The sequence below is a fragment of the Pinus tabuliformis genome, chromosome X, assembly GCF_031772625.1.
Source record: "Pinus tabuliformis cultivar Carrire ecotype Pingquan chromosome X, CPIR1, whole genome shotgun sequence".
In the NCBI taxonomy this organism is placed as follows: Eukaryota; Viridiplantae; Streptophyta; class Pinopsida; order Pinales; family Pinaceae; genus Pinus; species Pinus tabuliformis.
This window is the reverse complement of record NC_142308.1, coordinates 1,368,603,186-1,368,625,218: the sequence shown is the minus strand read 5'-3', so window position 1 is coordinate 1,368,625,218 and position 22,033 is coordinate 1,368,603,186.

Genomic DNA, 22,033 nt, shown 5'->3' with positions numbered 1-22,033 from the left:
AATTTTTCAAATTGTTTAATTAATAAGTAATCATGTTTGGATACCAATCAATGATTTCTTAACACTACGGATTTATGTACCCACGTTTTGTTTAATTAATTAAGTTATCATGTTTTGGATACCAATCAATCTCGAAATCTTTCAAATTGTTTAATTAATTATCATGTTTAAATACCAATCAATGTTGAAATCTTTCGAATCACTGTAAGACAATATTTCTTATTATTTTTATGCTACAATGTTTTTATAGTTTTTATATGATTGCAAAATTTAGCTCAATATGGTGCGACTATTAAACATTTTACATTTTAAAATTTCATGAAACAATGAATGGCTATTTGTAGGTGGGTACATTATTTACAAAGTGTCTCTCCAAACAAAAGATGAAGAATTTAATTTTGATTATTAGCCTAATCACATTAAGAAAATTGTTTTCCCTTCAGAATGTCAATGGTTTTGATCCTGGGTAATAGCGTGTATAAAAATTATCTTTCCTATTAAAATTCAAACATCATTGCACTCTGTAAAATACCACCAAAAATATCCCTGTTTATCAAATATTTAGTTGGATGTCATAGATTATTTTCAATGAACATAACACTTTGAATCCTCTTTGATTTTGGTAGGGACATGAATTCAAATGACTTATCAGGAAGTATTCATCCATATTTGAGTAATCTTACAAAACTCTATTGGTTCCACTCTAGTTAAAATGCCACTCAATTTCTGTTGCATTATCTCTTTTAAGTAATTCTCTTTCCTCTCCATTTTCAATTACAAGACCACCTTCAATCACATAAAACACTCATACTCTGTTAGTCAATGTACACCCGATTCAATCACCCACAACTTCAACCCCTTTCAGATCACCTTCAAAAACCTGGGTATTTCTCAGTTGATATATGCACAACACAAAAGCAACATTCTCAAGGATGTGGGTAAGAAAACTCTGTCAATGGCATCCATGCTCTTGTGCACCTTTCTGAATCAGAAAGCACAGTTGACACCATCTTTAGCAATTACCCAAATCCTGAACTTAGACTTTCAATCCAACATGGCCTCAAAAGAGCCAGAAGCAATAAAAGTCCCAGAGCTTCAGCTACCCAAGAACTTCACCAATGTTATTGACATAGCCAGGGTCTTATCTCCAGCCCAAGAAGTGAAGATTTCACAAGAGTTTTAGGCTTTGGAAGACAAGTTAGAGTGGAAAACGAGAATCCTTACAAGGTCTGGGCCATCCCCATCTCCTTCAAATAAACCCTTCAGGGACCTATGGCGCCCTGATGATAGGAATATGATTATAGTAGAGGACATGTCCTCCCCAAACATCTTGAATTTCGGCACATGATTAAAAGTGGGTTCGAGGCTTCTTCGTCAATTCTTCGGTGAGCTACAGTCTAGGTATGGGAATCCGTTTTTTGTATCAGAAGAGGGCTATCAAGCAGCCATTCTGAATACGATTGATGCCATCAAGCAATGCATTGTTAGGGAAGAGGGATGCAATAACGTGCCTGGTTTGACAGATGACCTGTACTTTTTAACTCTTGCGACATCCATTGTTGGGGGTTGTGTGTTTGGGTTAGCTGCCCGGCTTAGCCCTTAAGGCAGATTGGAGGGTTCATGGCAGTGGGTTGTTCTTCTTTCTCATATGTGGCTATTGTTATTTGCTTCGTATGGGATACTTGCAATTGTACACCCATCTTTGGAAAATCACCTATTGAGAAAAAATGATTTAACTCTGATATAAAAGTCTGGGAATTTTTTATTTTGCAGAAGTTCAGGGCTCAAATGAAACTCATGTTTATTAGTATCCTCAGGAGGGTGGCAATGGCTGCTTATAATTTTTTTTAATGTAGCCTTATGTTAAGGGTTGTCTGTGTGGCATATCTGAACCTGTCTCTCTTATATGGGACTATTAATCCACTATTTGCATCGAAGGAAATGGGGATATAACACTGAGAGTGATCATGCATAACTGCATCGATTAATGGGTCTCCTTCACATATCCACCATGCTTTGTAGTAAGATGGAATTGGTTCTCATTGCTGTGAGTGACTCTGTGTTTCTCTCGCCAAAACAATACTCTAATTAGCTGTAAAGTTCCCAAGTCTGACATTATCTGTGCTCAGCAGCCCTATTATTCTGTTATTCTAGTTTTATTTACATTCATCAGAGAATAAATTTCATTTTGATTTGTGTAAAATAAAACTTTTATTGCACGCATTATTGGAATAAAGAAAATAATTATTTTTGCATGAGGTGCCAAGTGTCACTATTGAAAATTTCTATAAAAGTGGGAGAAATTTAGTGAGTAAGGGACTTTTCGAACACACTAATATTAGATTAATATCCTAATGACAATGTGTACTTAGAGTAACTATCAATATTTTTGGTGGTTTTAGTAAAAATGGAGGTCATGTCCTTCTATTCATCTCCTCAATGGGTATTGAATTCCCTTATTCATCATAATGTTTGTAAGATTTATTTCATTCTTTCATAGGCTTTGGCGTCCTACTTTTGTAAGATTTATTTCTTTCTTTTGTAGGGTTTTGCTTTTAATTCCTACCTTTCTGAGCTACGGTGCTTTAAAGGAAACTAGTCTTATCCTTTTTCTCGATCTAGTTGGTTTGTAAGGAATAAAAATAAGATGTCACATACCCTAGTAGATGTTGTTACCTTTTTCTCCAGCTATGCATACTTTATTTGTTCCTTAATGTTATTCATCTAGGATTAAATTAGAAAAAAACTTACTAATCTCTAAAATTTTAAATGCATATATTCCTTAATGTTATTGCATCTAGGGTTAAATTAGAAAAGAACTTACTAATCTCTAAAATTTTAAATGCACAAAATTAAGGTTGTGAAAGCATAGTAGTCGAAAAGGGCTCTAGATACAAACACTAAGACCTTAAATTATTTGCAAAATGTAGGCCACAATTATACCATTTAATGGGAGAATAATGAATACCCATCAACATCATTACCATAGGTTTCTCCCATAAAATGGTTTTTGGGTCAATGTCAATGGTGAAAATAGCATCTACATAATATTCAACATTTTTTATATCCAATTTTGGTGGGATTGGATTTGAAGAACCACACTTGATTCTTCTTTACCCTCACTATGTTAAGACAATTTAAGTACATATAGGTTATAGTTTTAATGTTATAGTTAACTTGTTAGGTATTAAAGTTTATTTCTTGTAACATTTTATGAGTTACAATGTGTTTATGATGAGAGTGTACTAGGGGTCATAATTTTTAGAATTCATTGTGTTAAAAATCATATTGCACTATGGTTTACTTAATAATAGAGTTATTCCCTTAAGGACTATAAGGTAATAAATGCCATTTTTTCTTAATGGTAATAGTGGTTAGAAGTTGCATTTTGGAAGGGTTTGCAATTCTCCAAGAGTGATCAAAGTATATTATGGTTTATATGGGATATGGGACATATAAGTATTTTGACTTTCGTAATGGTTTTTGGTTAAGAGACACATATTGTATTTGATATTATAGTCACCATAGTGGTGAAAGGTTACATTAAGAAAGGGAAACAATTAGTGGGGCTAATATATAGTGCAATATATAGGAATATCTAATAATAAATTCATTATAAGTATTTTTATTCCTTGTGAAAGTATTTTTTTGTTGTATTTGCGTTCTTCAATTTATGCCTTGCGGTGTTTCCTTTGCAACATCTGGTGCAAATCCTAGTTTATCCCTTAATTAATTCTTTCATTGAATACTTGCGAAAGAAATTGGTAGGTGATGAAATGTTATATAAACAGGATTTCGCTACATTTATTATGAATGTGTCAAATATGAAAGAATATTAGAGAAGGCAATAAAATGTTATATCCCAATAAATAAGTGAGTACTTAAAAGGCATGTTAGAAATATAGAATTAAAACACTCTCGAATTACTTTTGATGTCTGATAATATTAAGACAAAATGGAGTGATTTATTCTTTAAGTTAATTGGGGTGGGAAATGAGTTAAAGGATCTGAGTTTATTTATGGATGCGATGTTGTTGAATCATGAATACATTCAAGTGCATCTTGATGTACTAAGCATCCAATGGGGCAATGGCTTCAATAAACTTGTTTTATTTCCCTAAAGAATAAATTGAAATGCTGGTAGTCCATTTCATTAGAAAGAATGAAGACCAATTAAGGATAGTACATCAAAATGGTTATGATATAAAAGATATTAAATACGGGTTATTTGATGTTTGAGCGAAACAAGAAGTAATTGGTGCAAATTTATAGGATTACATGAAACAATCACTCAAAGGTACCTTATAAAAGGGAATGGATTGAAGATGACTCAATAAGAATTATGATGATTAGGTCTTTAACATACATCCATCATTTTAAATTGAAGGAGTCATTATCACAAGAAGAGTTTTCCTTTTAGAGTTGTGAGTAAATATTCTAACTTATTCATTTACCCTTCTTCTTCTGACTTAGAAATTATTTAACCTTCTTTTCTATGGATATTTCCAAGTGTCAAGGTCAATTCCTAATGGAATTTTCTTTCTTCTTAGGAGTATCTCCCTTATTATATGGTATACAAACCTTAAACTGTAAAACTCGCTTTAAATTCTCAAATATTATAGAATTTTATTTTTGTAGCATAAATAGTATTTTATCATAAAACAATATCGTAAATAAACATTTTAGATACCTTAGGTTAGTCTTCCATTAGGAATACTGGACCATAGCCAAAATTTTACTCTGTGTAGAGATGAATAAGGTAATATGTAAGTGTTTGAAAAAACCAAAAATATTATACATATACTAAAAAGTAGGCCAGACTGGTCATTAGCGTAGACCATGATACCAAAAAAAAAAAAATGTAAGCATAGTAAAAGACTAAGTAGCGGGATAAAATTTATTTTCTCCAACCTGAATGGGGTTGTCATTATTGTTGAGGGTGCTACCTAAATGGGGTTGTCAATATTGTTGAGGGTGCTTCCTGTTGGGGGAAGGGATACGAAGGTGCTTCTCTATGTGAACGAGGCACTGATCCACGTCCTCATATATGCCAATGAAATCCTCTAAAGAGTGTAGGATGCATGTTTGATGCTCGATCTGGTCCATGAGTATTCTAGGGAAGGGATACAAAGGTGCTTCTCGATGCAAACGATGTAGTGATCCACATCCTCACATATGCCAATGAAATCCTCTAGAGAGTCTACGATGCATGTTTGATGCTCGATCTGGTCCATGAGTATTCTTCCAAAGAGAAACATAAAATTCTAATATAATTTATTGGTGTACATATATTTGTTGAAATAGATACACATTTGTTCAACATCCAACACCCAATAAGCTAGTTTTGTAAGAAGTTGATGTCATGGAGAGGCTCCTCACTCAAGACAGGTGACCTTTTCCTATAAGGGCCCAGGTGACTTCCCTAAACCTAGAATTTGTATCCTCGAGGTGATGGGTTGTGATATCCCTGTTGCAACTACTTTTGCAAATTTTATTGTTTTATATTATCTACTATTAAGTATTTAAATTGGAGACATTGGTGGTGAAGCCTATAATAAAATTGATCAACATGTTAAAATACTTGTATATAATAATAACTAAATGGTTTTCTATTGGAAATATAATGGGAATAACACGTGACCATTTTGGGCTTCTATGCTATCATAAAAGCATTCAAGTGGTTGAAGCCATAAGTAGTGGACAAAGAAGAACGAAGTGATACTTGTCATAGTTGTAAAATTTCAGAGTTCCCCAAGATTCTAGGGAGAATAGCTATCATGAAGAGACAACGTAACTAGAGACATATGTTATGTTGGGTGAAAAGATAAGGATAAGGATAATTAGAGAGAAATGCATATTAAAACAAAGAAAATTATAGTAAATAGAAAGGAGACCAATCTTAAATCTAAGACAATGCTATAAATATATTAAAGAAAGAATGAAATAAATACCACTAATTAAAAAAAATTGAGGCATTAGAGAAGCTTGAGGCTTAGGGGGTTTTGTGATTGCAACTTTCTAGTTAGGATGAATGTGCATGGTCCTATTGTATTTTCGAGAGTCTCGATGAGTATAGATATTATTGTGTTTGGATCTTTATTATAGTGTTTATTATAAAAACATGTTTTTACTAATTGTGATTTGGATTGTAGTGTTGTATCATAAAAGAATAAATAGAAATGCACATACATGGTATTTTCATGGATGCATGTAGTGGCTTATAGTAAATTAAGCATGAATGTGTGTGTGTTTTTTTATAGTATAACATGTATGAGTGCGTAGCTTATTTTTATAGAAAGATGAATTCATATCAATTATGTTTTTCTATGATAAATAGTCTCTGAATAAGAATGAATGAATTATTTATAAAATAATGGAAAATTATGCATTACTCTGGTTGCGTGGGAAAAATATCTATATCACTGCAATATGAATAAGGGAAGGTAGAATATTTTAACATGATTTATTACTCGCATAGGGAAACAAACCAAGTAGGCTTAATAATTTTGTAAATTAATATCGATAATTAAAAAAATTAGTTTACCTCGATATTTTATAACCACCGTGTATAAATTACAGGTATAGGTATTTTGTAACTACTCTAAACAACTTATAGAGGTAGAATGGAGCGGGGAAAATTTTGGGAACCACCCTAAATTTATATGTATAATAAATGGACTAATCCCCATGATACATAGGAAAAGTGGGAGGTGATTTTATCAATAATATAATATGTATATATAATTTTTTTGGTGAATCTCTCATCAGATTATATTATCTTGTACAATGATGGAGAATCTTTCACTGAATTATAAAATCTTGTAAGATCTTGGCAAACCTTTTACTGAATAATAAAACATTGTGAACTCTTGGTGAATGTTTTGTTAAAGTATGAAACCATATATGATAATAACAAAACATGTTCATTAAATTGTAATGTACTAACATACATGTTTGGAAAAAGAAACATAATTTTCTCTTCTTATAAACAATGTTCCAAGTTTCAGTGGCGGTGTTTGTCAAGGTTCTTACAATACACTCTTTGATATCCTTCCATTAGTTTTGATAATATTCCACAACAAAGTTGTAGGTGTTGATATTGACAACGAGTTCTGTCAAAGTAGGAGAGATTAATCTTTTCTCTACAACTTTTTTCAAGCTACCACTTTTTTCAAGTTATCAAATTTCTTTCTTATTCCATAGATGCGAGATAAAAAAAACACATCAAGTTTGTTTACCCCAATACGCCAACAAGTTGCAAAACACAACTATATTATATAAGAAAGTATTAGGTCTCCCAAGGGCTTAAAGGGGATGTAATTGAAAGAAGAGACCATTGTGAGAATCCTTCCAATCAATATATGAATATATAAATGTAGATTTATTATTATTTTAATTGGAAGTCTTCAATTAAATAATAAAATTTAATTATGTCTCTTCCAATCTAAATTGCTTATCAGCATAATTCACTACCCTCATAGGTCTCGCATTATTACATAGCGCTGTAACATGTAGCTTAATTTCCTTTTTGGTGAAAAATCTCCACCTTTTAGGAAAATATGGTGCAGTGGCTCCGACCCCTACAGATCATTAGGACAAACTAAGAATAACACAGAAGATGAAAGGTTGTACAAACCAAATTATTTTTCAAACAACTAATCCAACATCAGTACCTAAAATTTTTCATGAAGATATCATATTGAGAATGTTTGAAAAGTGGTGAGAAATCTTCTGTGAGGCTGATGTGGAAAGAGTGATAAGGTTTCAATGTTTTGAATTTTTTTTTTTTTAAATCAAAAAAAGTTAAAATCCAATATTAATGGAGATATTGGTATTTCTTACTAAATTTTGTGAAGTGATTAAATGTAACTTTAAACATTCACCTTAAGATTTTTTTACAATATAATTTCTTAAGTCTATTTAATATCTTCATTATCATAAAAACCAATCTATATCCATCTTAACTCCACATCTACTACTCTTAGGTGGGTGAAATCTATTTATCCCTCTGAGCACTTCGTAGACCTAGAATTAAGATGGACCTAAGATGATATAATTTCCCCTTTAAATAGTCTATGCTCACATGAATACCATGGTATTACCATGGGTCAATACCATGGGTTATCATAAACCCGGAGCTTAAAAATTACTATTAGTAATTTATAAAAATTAATAAAATTAATAATTGATTTTTATTTTATTTTTTATTTTAACCAAGTTAAAATGTTTAACATACATTAAATTACAACATCCATTTTTACTCTTGATCCACCCGAGAGGGATCAAATATTTTTCACTCTATGCTAGTTTGCATATCACGATATTTGATACCTCTCAGGGCTTAGTAGATCCAGAGTAAAGATGCAGCTACGGTAGTTTAATTCCCCCATTTAAATAGGCTACATTCCATGTGAATACCATGGGTCAATACCATGTACCATTTTTTTTTTTATTAATACTAATATTAGGGTTGATAATGTTTTTTTACATGGTATTAATAATAATTTATCCCATGCTATTTGGCACATAGTATTTTGCCCATAGGTTTCACCTAAATATAACGCATTTTTTGAGTGTTCGTAAACATAAGGTGACTTATGGAGTAAATATAAAAAAAATGTTTTATTTGTTTACCATACCTCTTGTTTATTTATATTTTTATTAATTTACCATACCTCTTTTACAAATATGGTATTTGGCCCATAGGATTCACTTAAGTAAAACCTCTTTTTTGAGCCTTCATAAATAGAAAGAGGGTTATGGACTAAATATAAAAAGAGGTTTTCTTTATTTACCATACCTCCACTTTATTTATATTTTTATTTGTTTACACCCTTGCATATATATAAGGTGACTGATGGAGTAAATATAAAAAATGTTTTATTTATTTACCATACCTCTCATTTATTTATATTTTTATTAATTTACCATACCTCTTTTATAAATATGGTACTTGGCCCATAGGATTCACTTAAATAAAACCTATTCTTGAAAATTAGGGCGAATGGAAGGTTGTAACTCCTAATTTCAAGGGCTAAATTTACCTTTTCTACCCTCTTCCTTAAAATAAGGTGGGTTATTTGAGGCGATTTGTAAAAATGTACTATGATACAAAATATTCGCCCACTAAAAATTTAAAACACCTTAATTTCGCCAAAGAGCGAACATTCGCCCCTAAAATTTTCCATGAAATAGAGCATGGAGATACTAGTCGGTAATTATAAAGAAATAATTATTAAAGAAATCTGAGACATTATGGAGAACATGAATATACTGAAAACAAACATAAGTATTATATTAATTAAAGCAATTACAATATGCATATTCCAGATGAAATATATTTTGAAAGAAACCCTAGAAACAAAAATATTTACCGAGAATAGACAATATAAACATACATATAGGAATAATATTCAGAAAATTGTTAAAGTATATTAAAGCATACATATTTGGTGGTTTAAAACACCTCTAATACAAATAAACCATTATAGGGTATACTAAAGTCCCAATGCTCCAAAACAACTTGCGTAAGCAACTCTGAAGTCATCCCAATTACTTTGTTTAGAAGACAAATAATTAAGATAAGAATCCTCAAATCGAATATCCTAATGATAAAAAAAACTAAGTTACAAATATAGCCTTGTATCATAAGCGATGTCATAAGAATTTGTGGCTAAACATCATCGGGGTTATCCTCCGTAATATTCCCTGTAGAAGAGGAAATGGTACTAAGAAGAATTCTAACTGGGGAATGAAGAATTAATCTTTTGATGAGATATTTAGAAAGTAGGTTAAAGGATAAAACCTATCATAATGATATCAAAAGATACTCTCAATGCCCTATATATAATATTAAAAGACTTGAGTTAAAAGCCCATTAAGAAAAATAATTTGATAACAAATACTACTTAAAAAGTCACTCAGAAAAAGATGTGGCTTCAAATACGTTGCAGGAAACATTTCAAACAGTCATAGATTTCACCATATTATTCGACTAGTAAACCTAAAGATATTAAAATATAGTTCTATGAGACTAATCTCTTTCCTTTAAAGAACAAATACTACACTTGCATAATTTATTTAAGGGTGTAACCAGAACTAGAGAGGATAATACATAAATTTCCATTATTGATAACTAGTTACAAATTGCGTGCCTCGACAAGAAGTGTCTACAAGTTGGAAATGACCTTTATTATAGTAGTTCTCTTACAGGAAATCTTCAGAATAATTTGAGAAAGGAAACCCTCAAGTTTCGAGGAAGCGTCGAAGGAGTTGTTGTGTTAAAAAGTACCTCAAAAATTTTGAGAGGAGACCTTCAGACAAACCATTAGAAAGATTAAAAAACCCACAATAAATAAAGAACACAAGTATACCGGAGTGAGACGATAGGGAATGCATGTTGTTTTAGGAGGCCTCGTTCAAATATGTAAAGAAATGGGTTGTCCTTGCAACCATACTATCGCAATCCTCCAAATCAGTGAATGGTCGATATCCCTGCAAAGAATTCTAGTTAAGTTATTTTACGAGGGCAGAAAACCTTTTTTCATGAACTAGTTAACCAAGTATTAAACCATAACCTGAAGTAGGGTAAATAATATCATAGGAGAGAAGAATGAAAAACCATTGCCTCTTCGAAATTCATTCTGAGATAAAACAAAAGCCTTTGTGATGAAACAAAATGTTGGGTTGTCATTCCAAACACCAACATAACAATATTCAGGTATAAGGGTTTGAATACCATGCATACATGGTACGTAGATTTGTAATAGAATAGAAAATTATAGGTAGATGTCTTAAATATTCTAGAACCGAAGAAACCAAAAGGGTTTAAAAAAATGACTCATTACCTGACTACAGTAACTCTTGCATCCTCACTGACTGTTAAAATTGAGAACGAGTCAGGATTCTTTTGGCCAGGAAACCTGTAATTGGGTTATGAACTGTCATAATTTAATTTTGGAAAAAAATTTGTGCTGAGAAGAAATTAGTTATGATACAATGTATATAGAAAAAAGGACAATAAGTGATACAAAAAATGAAACTAAATGGTAGCCTAAACTTATTCTATTAGATGAGCCAAAGGGTCGAAAATTGGGAGTTGTAGTGCTCGAAAGCTCTTTAATAGTGTTAACATGAACCAACTAACTTTTTTGCAAGAAATGGCTAACATAAAATTTAGAAAGTATCACCCGCAAGAAAAATTTGACAAACCCTAGTAAAATCCTGCATAATACCTCTGAGAGAAAATGGTCAACCAAAAGCAATAAGTGTGTGTTTCTAACAATATGTAGTTTAAGAACAAAAAATTACTAAGCCATTCTTAAGGAAACTATGTTTTACCTCACAATGATAGCTAAGGAATGCTGAAGAAACCCAATTCTCTTCAAAGACAAACCTCCTTATCCACCTAACACTAAACCACAAGAGAATGTTGCAAAAATTTTGAACTATGGAGGAAGAATAGGGAAGAATGATAGTATATAAGGGTAGTCATCCCAAGCAGTTGAGCCATTGAGCTATGTCAACAGTTTGATCTTCTAAAAGGATATACACCACTCATTTATAGCTCATCACATGGAGGAGGTCAAGAACATTTTGCACATGTTTGCAACGAAGTGTAGAGGACCCACACCACATAACCTCAAGAATGACATGGGAAGGGGTCATGAGGGTCCTAGTAATTTAATAGGAAAATCCTCAACATCAAGTTATAGCTAAGGTATTATGATTAGTGGAGGAGACTCACAAATTAGATGTTGAAAAGTGGCCCACTGGTAGACATAAATCATAAGTATAACTACTAGTGATATTTTTGGACTTCACGTGGCTATAAGTTCATGTTGATAGTGTTGGAACTACCAACATTCAAAGGGGTCTCCCCGATATGAGTTCCCAGTCATACCTCACAACATTTGGTGTAGGAGCCCCATCCGAAATACAACCTAGCTGCCATTAACTTAAATATTTCCTTTGGCTTTAGCTATCAGTAAGAGAGAGAAGTGTGTATCTGCCTTCGAAAAGAAAGCTAGTGGGCTTATTAAATGTTTAGTTGAAGGTATATCAAGGTTCTTCTACTACGGAGGGAGAGAAAAGTGAGCCTCTAAAAGAGATGTAATAGTACCGCCGAAGCAGAGACACACACAAACAGAAAATATCCTATTAACATCCATTGGAATAGTCCACATAGATGTGACGATCATTACAACCACTACAACACAATGTCAACAATATAAGAACTAAGATAACCAAAATAGTTCAACTAGTTTAGTACATGTGAAAGAAAACATGAATCATAGAAATTTATAGAACAATCTTCCAAATATTCACAATGCATGCTTGGAAACATGTTGGCCATCAGGCTTCAAATATTAATTAAAAGTCCCAAGATACACTAATAAAATGAACATCACTTGCTCCAATAGTGGAGCATTGGAGCCACTACTTGCTCCCAAATAGTACTAAATTTGTCTCTCTGAAGCCTTATGGGAGAAGCCAAGGCTAAAATTCATTTGATATTACAATGAGGGTGTATATATAACCAATGGGGTGCTACTTCACCTCCTTTGTGACTCTTAGACTACCCTCATGATTGTTTGACTTCCCTATGACTCTACAACTTTTACATGGCTCATCACATTTTGCACATGTCCTTTAGACTTCCACTTTACAATACATTTTAGAATAAGAATCTACATAATCTACAAATAATGTGGCACATGATGACTTAGGACATTAAATGAAATGACACTGATGACATGGACTACATGATGAAATGGAAATGCCAATCCATTCTTTGTTGTTGGTTTCTTGTGCCTTATTGAAGATAGAACATGATATCTTCTTCCACTTCCATATTGCTTAAATATAAGGATTCATCAGTGTTTTCTTAAGCTCAAGTTGTTGTCGCAATCTAATGCCACTTTGCTTGTTCTTGGTTGACAAGTTTATACTTGCTTCTACAAAGGTGTCCGTTAACATGGTCACCTTCTCCATGTCCTTGATTATCATCATGTCATAACATGATAGAGTACACGTGGCTGTAATTCACTCATGAAAAGGCAACATGATTCTGATAAACCCCTTAGTCTAAGATCTTGGATCATGACCCACTAACTGAGATGAAACTGGGTTTCGGGGAGAGAGTGAGTCTTAGGGACCACACAATTGCATAGCGAAAGCAGTCAAGTGTTCAGGTTGAGCCTTGATACTATGCAATGTGCATTTTAGTCTGGACTGGGCTTGACAATTGCTCAGTTGAGGGGTTCAAGAATCCAGGCTGAAGGCTTGAGCATTGATTTTTTCCACTCCAATGTTCTAGAAGGATAGGAGGCCACGTCAATCAATTTCACGGCTCATAATCTCATGGTTGAGGCTTCAATATTGAGACTACGCAATGCATAGCTTAGGCCTAGATGGAGAGAAATATTGCGCAGTTATGGAGTTTAGGGGTTGGGCTGGAGAACTAAGATTATGCAGTGCATAGTTCTGGGATGAAAACACTATGAATTATGCAGTTCCAAGAGACAAGAGTGTTTCTTGAGGGCTCAGACTGTGCAATGTGCATCCCAAGAGAGCTGAATGAGGTTGAGTGGCCTAGTCATGGAGTTTTCTCGATTTTGACAAAGTGTTAGATAAGTGAGATGAAGATATTCAAAATCAATACTTTGAGCATGATCACACACTTAGATCACTTAACGACACAAAATGGAATACTAAAGACACATGAAAAGGCAACATGATTCTGATAAACCCCTTATTCTAAGATCTTAGGATGATGATCCACTAACTAAGATGGAACTAGGTTGTAGGGAGAGAGGGAGTCTTAGGGACTGTGCAATTGCACAGCTCAAGTAGTCAAGGGTTGGGATTGAGCATTGGTACTGTGAAATGTGCATTTTAGGCTTGACTGGGCTTAAAAATTGCACAGTTAAGGGGTTCAAGAATCCAGGTTGAAGGCTTGAACATTGATTTTTGTTGCTACAAAGTTTTGGGAAGATAGGAGGCTAGGTCAATCAATTTCACAATTCATAAGCTCATGGTTGAGGCTTCAATATTGAGACTACGCAATGCATAGCTTAGGCCTATATGGAGAGAAATATTGCGCAGTTATGGAGTTCAAGGGTTGGGCTGGAGCACTAAGATTATGCAGTGCATAGTTCTAGGATGAAAATATTGTGAATTATGTAGTGCCAAGAGACAAGTGTGTTGCTTGAGGGCTCAGACTGCGTAATGTGCATCCCAGGAGAACTGAATGAGGTTGAGTGGCCGAGTGAGGGAGTTTTCTCGATTTTGACAAAGTGTTAGATAAGTGAAATGAAGATATTCAAAATCAATACTTTGAGCATGATCACACACTTAGATCACTTAACGACATAAAATGGAATACTCAGGACACATGATCAACATACTTTCCTCAATGTGATAACTTTGTGATGGATGACACCAAGTGTGACACCAAAGATACACTTTACGACGATTGTGTCGACACTTGTGTGAAAATGTTTGAAAATTTACAAATGTGCGTGATAGATTTTTTTCATGATAAGAAAAACTCATATATATATAAGAGTTAGCCCCTAAAGACACCAAAACTAGCTTGTGTACAATGTGTGACAATTAACATGCTAGGAGATGACACTTTTATGCATTGAGTCTTAATACTTGGTAAAGAAACATGCAAATTTAAAGTAGGCTCCGAAATTTGAATGTGGGCCCAAATTTTGGAGGGTGTTGTAGTAATGAAAACACTTGGGGACACACTCATAGAATTCTATCTTCTATGCCTTGGTTGATTATTTTGTGCATGGTCTATTTCTTCAGAGAATATTGATTCATCATTTATATCACATTGGTTTCCCCACTTACCCCTTACATAAACTTAGGCCCCTTTGTCCCTTCTCAGTCAAACACAAAGATAAGAATAGCAATATTGCAATGTTACGAATAAGGAAAGGGTAGTATAGTTCACAAGCTTTAGATTTTCAGAGTATAGTTTTTCATCTCTAGTGTCACTCCACTGGTAGTACCCAGGGAGAGTCACAAGAGGAACACAAACATTACTTTATTGCTAGCGATCATGGACAATACCCCAATGGACGTTCTTGCTTCACCTTCCTACATATGAATCCTTTCTCTTCTTTTTCACTTTATAGGATTGTGCATAGGCACTTATTAGTTTCATGGGCGGAAGAGGGCTCCCTACTTATTGAGATAAGAAAAGGTTTTTCCTTCAGAGAAGCATATATAAGAGCTCAGATTTTGTTTTTCTCATTTATATTTTCCTTGTTGTCCTTCTCTACATTATTGGATAAACATGGGAAACACCAAAACATAAATTACCAAGTGAAGACGTAAGGTTTCCAGAATAGACATAGATATCATGGCTCAACACAAAGTTCTCCTTATGCAAGGATAATAATTTATGTCAAAACATCATTGACCAAAATATGTAACCAAAACAAGGAAGAGAGACTAAAGGTTAGCCAAATATTGTGGTCTCACAAGACTCTTTTCAGTTCAGCCAAACACAAAGAGTATAAAAATGGAAACTAAAAACATAAGACTAAAGAATCAATCAACGAAAAGAGAAACTATGTACATAGGGTAGGGCATGACCCTAGACCATCATTGAAAATATTGTTTGAGATCTTGTCCATTAATAGGAAGAGAGTCAATATTCCCTTCTCATGATTGGAGATTATATGTGTGATGTCCATGCTCTTCGTGTACAGTGTATGACCTAATCCATAGGGTTTAGAACTTAGTAAGTTTATCTTTGTCTTCATGGGATTTATCCCATTTCAAGACCAGGTCAGCCACACTGAATTCATTTTCCTTGCATACTTATTGTCAAAACACCTATTGATACGAATCTGATGGTGAGAAATTTTTTCCTTATCTTTCTTTCTTTATTCACGTAGTTTGAGGATGGTGTTGATCCTACTTTGAACCAATATGCATGACATACCCTATGATTCTTGCGAAAGTTGAATGGTAGGAAAATAAATGTTCAGGGGTAGGATGACTTCCTTTCCATATACTAGGAAGTAAGGAGATGTATTCAAAGAAGGCTTAGGCATGAATTAGTCATCCCATAGGGCGTTCACCAAAGAAGAGTTACTTCCTTTGTTTAGAGAAAACAATATTTTTGATAATACAGATAAGTTTCTTATTAGTGGATTCAACAATACCATCTCCCTATGGATAATAATTAGCAGAATTTTTCATTACAATGTCATTTTCGAATGCAAAGTCATATAATTTTAACGATGAAAATATGTTGAATGGTAAAAAATAAGTGAAGCTGGAACACCAAACCTAGTAATGATGTTCTATTTGAGGAAGTTGATGACTTCCTGATCATTCACTTGCTTGAGTGGAGTCGCTTATGTCCACCGCATGAAGTAATCTATGACAGTAATAATATAGTGGTGTTTCTTCTATAAGTGTAGAAGTATCTCACCGATAACATGAAAGCCCCATTTTTGAAATGGTTCTTCTACAATGATGGGTTGCAATGGGGTGAGTGGCTTCTTTTCTCGGCCGACACACTTCTAACAGACCAAACACATGTGGTCATATGCGTGGGAATATTTGAAATGTTTGGTCCAATATAAATCGACCAGCATGAGTTTATGTGTTGTAGTGTCACTCGCAAAGTTTCCTCTAGATGATCCATTATGGAGATCACGAAGAACCCTTTCTGAATTTGGTTCTTCCAAGCATCTAAGAAAGCCTTTGTTGTGTTTTTTTCTAAAAATAGCGCCATGTACCAATTGATAAGATACGTCTTTCAACCTGACTGTCTTATTCTATCTAGTGGATAAATGAGAGTGAAAATTACCATGCTACATATATTGTCACACATTTGTTTGACAAGATCTTGAAGTATTATTAGGGGGAGCTCGCTCCACATTATACATCTCGATCTCCTACTCCCATCTAGACGAATCATCTTATGGTGTATTGACTACTTTTATTTCTAGCTGGCATAGACCATGACCCTTGATAGTGTGAACTGGTATGAATTCAAGATCATAAATTCCTATAAACTAGTCATCTAGTTTACCCTTCTCTCACCCAACTCTTGCTGAACGAATAGTGATCTGACTATTGGGTGTGGAATAAAGATGCTACAATGATTCTTCAAGAGGTAGGGCCAAAAGTGTTGCACACCTTATATGATTTTTTATCAATGGTGGGATAGTTAAGATCAGGTACTTGCAATCTTGCACTCATGAAAAATATAGGCTGCTCATTATTCTGTTCGTATTTCTATGTAAGCACAATGACAAGCGAATTATCAAAGAAAAGGTGTAGAGAAATAAATCCTTGTTTAAGTTTGGGTTCTACAAAGCTGGTGCTTCTGCGATTTATTTCTTTATACAATAAAATGAATCATTTTCCCTCTTATCTAATTTTTATACCGCATCATTCTTCACCATCTCCTGTATGGGTTTCACTATTTGAGCATAGTCAGAGATGAATTTGCGGACAAAAATTATCTTCCCTAAGAAGGATTACATGGTTTTCTTATTCACTGGGAAGGGGATTTTTCTAGTAGCCTTGACCCTTTTAGTTTCCACCTTAATCCCTGTCTTTGCAATGATGTGTCCCAAGAGATTCCCCTTGCACACTGTGAAAATTCTCTTCTTGGGGTTAAGGTATATGTTGTATTTATGACATCGCTCAAACTTTTCCCTCAAATGGTAGTAGTGGTAAGAACTCTTCTTCGAAAACATTGTGACATCATCAAGATAAACCATTATGCTTTGACCAATCAGACCATGAAATTTGTTTTCCATCACCTATTAAAATGTAGCATCAGTATTCAAAAGACCAAAAAGAATTCTTCAAAAAGAAAACGTGCCCCACTTGATTCATAAAGTTATTTTTAGTCTATCAAGTTCTTAGACTAGTACCTGGTTGTAACCTGGAAATCCATCAAGCAGAGAAAAAATTTACAACATCGGGTAGTTATCTTTGTCTGAGGTGTGATTAAGATTTTGGAAGTCTACGCACAATCATATTTTCTTGGAATTTTTCCTTAATAGGACCAATTTGGAAACCCATGTTGGAAGTCATACTTTATAGATGATCCGAGAATCCATCAACTTCCCGAACTCCTTTTGAATCAGAGGCATAAGTGTCGGATGAACTTTTCACAACTTTTGTTAGAATGACTTAGGCCATTATTTAATTGGAATGGTGTGTTGGATCACTGTGTCATAAGATTTGAGATCATCGTAGCTCCATTTGAAAACATCTCAATACTTATTGAATAATTAGATGAAGGCTTTCCACTCTTAAAGCATGTAGAAAGTACCAAGATTGGTAAGCATCAAATCATTTTTTGGGCCAAGGTTAATCTATGACATAGTTGAACTTTGAGTTTTCACATTCACCAATCCTCAAAATCGATTCTGCAAGTCATACAATGTTTCTAGTGACACCACACCCTTAGGCATGGGTTTCTATTTTCTTTATCGAGGTTCATATTGCAACACTTTTCCATGCTAATCTTCATCAATGACTGCATCTTTGAACACATTAGTGATCGCCATGAAATGCAATATCTATTGGTGATCATTGAAGACACATAAATTAGTGATATTATCAGGGATGCATGGATTATAAATAAGTTCAATAGAGGAACCATCCATGAGTGGTGACAACCTAGCATCATCATTTGCTAATGCATCAAAAGTTGTGTTACACATTCTAGGAATGAAAACAATATTAAAATCTTGGAATTACAAAATTAGATGTTATACCTCTTTCTAATTACCTATAATATTAGCTAGCACATAGTGTATAACATTTCATACCTATTGCATGATAACTCCAAAGTCACTTACTGCTTTGAGAATCCAAACTTTGATGTCAATGGACTTCTATAGGCCCAAGATGAGTGCTTCATATTCTACATTGTTATAGGTGCACTCAAATTCCAAGCAGCATGAGATTAGATGTTTTCTTTGTTTCGGGTCTACTGAAACACAACTAGCTCCAAAGTTGTCTTGTGTCTTAGAATAGTCAAAGTATAAAATCCAAACATTAAAAAAAAATTAGATCTATGTCCTACACTAGTACTACTAATATAGACTATACATAAGCCATTTCCACCAGTTAGACTAGGAAGGAGTTCCAACTGTGTGTCAGATGGAACTAGTGAGGGTTGAGCAATATAGCACTGAAGGATAGTTTCCAAGAAGCAATTTCCGAAAATTAATTATGTGAAAGCAACAGGATCTTTTTTCCCCTTGAAGGGTGTGATAGTCTTTTTGTAAGGTTCTGAGTCCACCTTGATTTGGTTATTATTGTCCTTGTGTGGAAGCCATAAATGCGACCAAAATACCCCTGTAATTTTCTAGACCAGTCTCTACATAGAAATACATTGTATGCTTCTGGGATGTCCACAACCACTAGGTTTATGTACTGGTGAACTTGATGATCAGATGATAATTAGATAAGAACATTCTTGACTTCACCAATACCTTGAGGCATGGATAAGAAACATATCTATCTGAATGATATATGCATTGGTTTGATCCCATTTGACATTGATTTTCTTGGCAACAAATAGTGGCCTTACTTTTACAGATGTACTAGATTCGACTAAACAATTATGGACATTGTAATTGAAAATTTCAAAAGTCAATAAAAATCGAGGGAAGAGAGTGTTGGCTTCTAATGTTACAACACTATCAAATACCTCGAGGGGACGAGAAGAGTTGTCAAAAATGTTCTATAGGGAAGAAACATTACCACCCTGTGAAGGTTGTGAAAGGGCTCAGACAAGCAGATCCTGCTAGACTGCTAGGCTTGTAAGCTCGAAGATTGAAATATTCACACGAGCTTTCTTCATGTCTTCCACTATTTTGTAATCTAGTGTTTCACATGCAATGATCATTGTCAAAGTGTCTAGATGAGTGACTCGGTTTGACACTTCCAGAAAGGTGGAGTTACTTTTATCAATAGCAGAAGTGTTCTTTGCCATTGAAACATTTTTAATCTTCCTCTAAGTGTTCTGAGCAGAGTTAAGAAGATGTGTGATTTATCTTAACAAATTTTCTTACTATTGTTACCTCATGAAATCATGTTCAGAAACAAGCCCCTAACTTCTCAACTTGAATTAAGTATTTTTCTTCTAAGCTAGGGCCTCATCCGACAGTGGTTCTTCAAACTTTTTCTTCTTAGTAGTGATTACACAACTAAAAGTATTCATTGTGTGCCCAATACCAATAGTCTCTTCAATCGCAATTGGTTCTTCCTTCTCTTCTGTATGTTGAGTCTGCTCATGTGAAAGAACTGTGTTAATGATGTGTTTAACTACATCATTCAGGCTTGGGTTCCATTATGGGCACGTCTACTTTGAATGATGTTATTGATGAAAAGAATAGTCATGTTCCATGACCATGCTTTTGACATTCATCACAACATTCGAGCTATACATAGACTTAGCTAGATGATCATTGTCGTTTTTGTTATTATTCCTTCTCAGGAAGTTGAAATTAGGAGGCTTGTTGCTCATAGTGGCCTCACTTGTCTTTTGCTTGAAATATGCCAACTCCTTGGACAGGGACATCATGGTCATGGTCACGCTTTCCATTTCAGTAGCTCCTTTCTCTTTGGAATTATTTGAAGAGGCCCGAGACCACTTTCTAGTCTCCTTAGAGTCCGTAGATCATTCATCATAGACAATGACTCTGACCATACACAAGTCCTTTTCAACTATGATGGCCTCTTCAAAATTTTGCACCAAGGTTTCTTTCATAGTTCTCCTCATGAATTGCACAATGCTTGTCAGCAAGGCAAAAGAATAATAATCAATCGTGATTGAACCATGAGGTTTTGTATTGGGGGAAACGTGTACAATATCAATTGAACCTCAAGTTTAAATAATTAACTTTCTCATTTTCCCTCATATTTAAATTCCTTAACTCCTTTAATAACATGGCTAGGTTTTTGTCATAAAAATCCTTTTCGATGAGTGACTTCTTAAAACCTGTCCAATTTTGAATTGAATTTGCACAAAGACTATGATACCAAATAACTTCTCTACCATATAATATGCAAAGAAAAATTCTACATGCGACATCCTCATAAAATACCTTGAGCATCTATAGGTCTAGATAGAAGTTATTCAAGTGGTCTTCCACTTTAGTTGCCTTGTTATGTTCGTATTTCCTTAACAACTTCTGAGGGTGTCTTAGCATCTGTTGTAAAATACCATGAAGAGTGAGTGGGCCCTTATTCATCTAATCCAATTCCTGGTTTTCGATGTTCTTATATTTGTGTTCTTTCACCTCTTCGTAATCTTACGAATATTCACAATCTAACCTGTTGAAGAGATCGTTAGAAAGAACCATGGTATCGTCTTTATATCCTTTGTTGAGAGGTCAAATTTGTTCTCAATGTTTAGTACCTTCTGCGAATTCTTCCAAACCTTCACTGTGGTGACTAGGATACTAGTACTATTTATTTCTCTCTTCTTTGAAAATGTGGAAGTTCCTCTGATCTAATGATTAATCTGATAGCCTTTGTGAACCAATGGGTTATAGGTCGAATCACCAAGATTTTCTTGTAAGTAACTTCACATTTGTGTTATGGTCCCAACTAAGAATATCCTCTTGCTTCAGGAATATGAGTGAGAGAGATGTTGGGAATATTACTACCTTGTCTAAAACAAGAATAATGTGGCTGTGTGGAGTTATCAGCCATAAAAAATGGCTTCCCTTCTTCCATCACTATAAATTTTGATAATGCTTTACCTTTCAACATTCAAAAGGGTCTTCCTGATATGGGGTCCCAATCATACCTCACAAAATTTTGTGTAGGCACCCCATATTGAATTCACCCTCACTGCCATTAACTTAAATATTTTCCTTGGCTTTAGATGTCAGCAATAGAGAGAAGCACAAATGTTCCTTCAAAAAGCTTGCTACTATTCCTGGTGAATGTTTAGTTGCATCTGTAACAACGTTCTTCTACTACGAAGGGAGAAAAAATTGAGCCTCCAAGAGAGAGGTAA